Below are 4,733 nucleotides of genomic sequence, written 5' to 3' on the forward strand. Positions count from 1 at the left end.
CTTTTTTGAGTTTTAGCACTTATTTTACAAGCCTTTCAGCATTATAATGTGCCTGCTAGTTACTGTAGGAGGTTCAGGGGACACAATAAAGATTAGAATAGGAAACCTGACCTCATGGAATTCATTTTCTTGCTAGAGAGCCTCAGATATTATAAAAGTAAAAATAACTAATCAATTTGTTGGTGATTATAGAGTGTGGTGGAAAGAAGAGTCCTGTTTAATATTGGGGATAGAGGAAATCCCTGAGTTGACATGGAATAGGGACTGGAAAAGTAACTTGGAAGTGCTGCCCAGGTTCCACCCTCTTTCCCCCCACCCTACCCCACTTCATCCCACCTCACCTCATCCACTCCACTTCCAGGACTGCTGCTGAATGCTGCTGAGTGTTCACAAGGGCTCTCACCTGCACCCCACTCTTGTGTTGTCAGATGAAGGTCCTGCTCCCTTCCCAGGAGCAGGTGGTGTGCAATGTCTGATCTGCGTAGGGGGTATAAAGGCCTGGTCCACTTGGCTCAATTTGGGACACTCTCTGCAGGGCTTTTCTAGCTTTCTAGCTTCCTGCTGATGGACTCGGGCTTTTGTGGGGACTTCAAAGCAGCCCCCTTTCTCTCCCTGCCAAATCCTGATTCCTCTACTCTCTCACAGATGTTGATGCCGAGAGAACTTAGCAAAAAACCCTCATAAGTGCAAATCTCCAGTTTTGAAGTCTGTTTCTCAGAAAAGGACCCTCGTGGCCCAGATAGAAGCAACAATGTCAGATTGTATTTTAGCAGCATCACCCCAATAGCATGGTAAAGGACTCTAATCTTTCATTCAACAAAGCTCAATGGACACCTCCTATGGGCTGGTCATTGTCATAGGTATGGGAACTACCGAGGGGGAGCCTAAAGGTAAAATCACCAGTAACTGCAGTGGCCTTTACAAGAAACGAGGGTAATTCGCGTTGAGGGGATGAAGGTCTGAATAGAGAGAAGTTATTCAGGAGTTGTAATCAAAAAGAAGTAATGAATGTCTGTGACCAAAGATTTTATTATGGAAGAGCTGAAACAAGACTAGGTGTATTTTTCATGTTGGAACTATCCTCTGGCCAGTCAGTATGTACCTTTACTTTTAAATAAATCTATCTCTTGCTCACTTTTTACATGGTTGACCAATGGAGAACTCAAAGTTCATTTACTCTCTCACCTTTCTGATATATATTTAAAAACCATGTTTCTAACTTCTGCTACAATTCTGGTAAGAAATGTTGCCTGAAGTCCAACCACAGCTTACTAACAGGGAGTGTCTACCTGGGTACCAGCAACCTGATGAGAAAACAGTAGAATCTACTCAGACCACCAGATATAATATTCTGGATGAACTGAAATAATTGTATTGAGTGGTAAAGAAATAACTTGCTTTGCCAAAGCATCAGCAGATCCTATTAGTTCTAATACCTACATTTTAGAACTTCTCACTGTACCTACTACCACTGCCCTACTCCAAACTGCCTTCAGATGTTGCCTTCAATATTGTGGTGCCCTCCTGGCTGATCTGCTTCTTACCTGGCCTTGCTGCAATCCAGTCTCATACCAGCAGTTGGAGTGACTCAGTTAGGAAATAGGATTTATGACCCTTCTGCCTACAATCTCCAGTGGACTTTTCATCTTACTCCAACAGAATGCAAATATTTCAATTCTCCTTTTACCTCTGCAGCCTTGTGCCCTAATCCTCTGTTCATACCACTTTCCCCTGCTTTTATTCTGGCCACTCTGGGGTCTAGCTCTGGGTCCTTGCCCTGTAGCTTCCTGTCTTGATGGCTTTACTTGCAGTGTACCTACCTCATCAACACAGCTCCCTACTTCTCTCATGCTTATGCTCAAACTACAGTTTCTAAGCAGCCCATACTCCATGACCCCATTGTCTATCTCTTTTCCCTGATTCACTTTTCTCCTTGTTTCTACAATTTACATATTTTGCTTATTCCTCCATTACTGTAAAACGTAGGCTTCATTAAGTCAGGTGTTTTTTTTTTTTTTTTTTTTTTTTTTTTTTTTGTGCCTCATTGACTTCTGTATCACTGTCTTAGAACAGTGAATGACACATAGGTACTCAAAAAAGGTTTTGTTGGATGAATGAATGAATGAATGAATGGCAACCATGTCTTAGTCACTCTCTGCTTCATGATCGCTGTGACTGCTTCTGTAATGTTGGATCACGTTTTGGACAGAAGATTTAGGAAAATGGCAGCCTTGATTTCTAGTTGCTCTCAGAACTGTCTCCACACTGGTAGGCCAAAGAAGCCTGGTTCTTAGAACCAAATACTTGGGAAAACCCAGGAATGATGGGTTCTCTAAGGGTGATGGAGATCCCTGTGAATGCTGCCAAGATATTTCCAGCTTTCTTTCAACTCCTGTCAGTATCTTTGTTCTGAACAAAGTGGGTCAAAACAGCAGAAGTTTATTGCCTCATAATCCTGGAAGCCATTACTCTAAAGTCACAGTGTTGGCAGGGCATGCACTTTCTGATGGCTCTGGGGGAGAATCCTTTCCTGTTCTTGAAACTCTTCTAGTTTTTGGTATTTGCTGGCAACTTTTGGCTGATAGAAGCATCCCTCCAGACACATCTCTTCTAGATGGCAGAAACAGCTTCTGGAATTTGGTAGGTTCACATTTCACAGCTACAATAGTAAAGGAGGACAGAAAGACTTTCTATGGTCTTAGGTTCAAACACTGAGGAGAAGTGATAATTGGCTTCATTTGACTCAGGCGTCCATCTCTGAACTAATTGGTTTCATTGATGGGGTGGAGTATGAGAAAAGCTGGCTGTAATTGGGTAAGTGAAACAGAATTACTCAGAGGAAAAAAACAAGATGTTGACTAATATAAATGACTGAACAAACTTTCACATTTAACCAATATGCAAATTCAGAAATGCATGTGTCAGGAATCATTCATTAAAATAATTTGTCTTTTAGGGCACTTCATATCACAGCCCTGAGACAATGTACTAAAGCTTGCTTTTTCCATTGCTGTGGCTGACATCACTGCTTCATTTTGTATTGGCCAACATATTCAAATGGGCGGTCACTAACAGTAACAAGAACTAACATTTCTTGAAAGCTCGTTAAGAGCAAAGGCAGTATTTTAAGTGTTTAAACTTGTATAAAACTTTGTTAATCCTCTAAACAGCCCTGGGAGGCATATACCGGTATCTCCCTTTTATAGAAGAGAAAACCAAGTCACACAATAGTTAAATGACTTACCCAAGGTTACACAGCCTGGACGATGCAGAGTTGGGGTTGAGTCCAGCAGTCTAGCCATCAAGCTATATTTTTAATTTTCCTCGCAAACCTACCTCAATTGGGATCTGAGGATTAAAACCCAGCCTACTGTAAGGTTCATTCTGAACAATACAATCATTTATCTTTTAAAATGAAACTCCTAATTGTACTGTGATGAAACATAAATGCAGTTAATAAATACATGGAACAGAGTACTAGGTAAGGGTGAAGAAGAAACTTCATAAGGAGGTCTCCCACTGATGACTGATCCATCATCTCTCAGTAGACTACCCTGGCCACATTAAAGGCATTTATTTATTTATTTTTTCCTTTGAGGGCTGGATGACGTAAGTGGTTCAAAGTGAGGGTGTATGTAGTTTGAAAAACACTGTTAAATGCCAGAACACATTCAGCCAGCTCAACACTTGGAAGAGGCACTCTAGAACCAGAATGCCAGAAGAAACAGGAATTCACAGTTCCCAGCTTATATTTATGTTGGAGCATATGTCATGCTAAACATTTGTGGTGAATTGTGTAAGCGCAATACATTTCTACTATATTATGCATGTGAGTGTTGTTGGCAACTATCACTATAAGAGACATCACCATTTTTTGCATTTAAAAATAGCTTGGGGCTTGGAGATACACGAGTGCTTATTACAATCAAAGGAACTAAATGCAAATGGACTTAAGGACAATTTAATTTAGAGAACAGAAATTCAATACAATGTGTATAACCATTCTGGCCATATTTTAAAAAGATTAGATACCACTTCATCACCTGTCAAATTGGCAAATATTTTTTAAAAAGACAAAATCATTTTTATGAGGATTAAATGGAATGGATACTCTTGTAAACCGATCACAGAAATGTAAACTTGCATCAACTTAAAACTTTGACCTTTGGGTATATGAGGGTACATGTATCTCAGAGTTGCTTTCAGCCTCTAATACTGCAATTCCATTACTCAGAATTTATCCCAAGATTTGTGTTCAAGAATGTTCACTGTAGGGTTGGGGCTATAGCTCAGTTGGTAGAGTGCTTGCCTTGCATGTACAAGGTCCTGGGTTCAATCCCTATCACCAAAAAAAAAAAAAAAAAAAAAAAAAAACAAATCCACTGTAGTCTGCTAACAGCAGCAAAACACAAATAATAGCTAAAAATACATATCATTTGGAAAGTTAAACATTATGTTTTCAACACATTATAATGATCCAAGAAAGACAACATAGTAATAAAAGAAGCAAAATTCATTTAGGTAGATATCATATTAGAGTCATGTTTGTCAGTATCTGGAATTATAGGTGGTTTTTATCTTCTGAATTTTTCAGATTACATCTTTTGCTTCATTAGTTTCTCAAATGGAGGTATAAAATATATTTAAGATATGTTTAAAGTGTCCAGATTTTAAACATCCAGCACAAAAAGAATTTATGTATATATCCTGAAGAACGTTTGTGCATCCATGTG

The sequence above is a fragment of the Sciurus vulgaris genome, assembly GCF_902686455.1.
Source record: "Sciurus vulgaris genome assembly, chromosome: 7".
Lineage (NCBI taxonomy): Eukaryota > Metazoa > Chordata > Mammalia > Rodentia > Sciuridae > Sciurus > Sciurus vulgaris.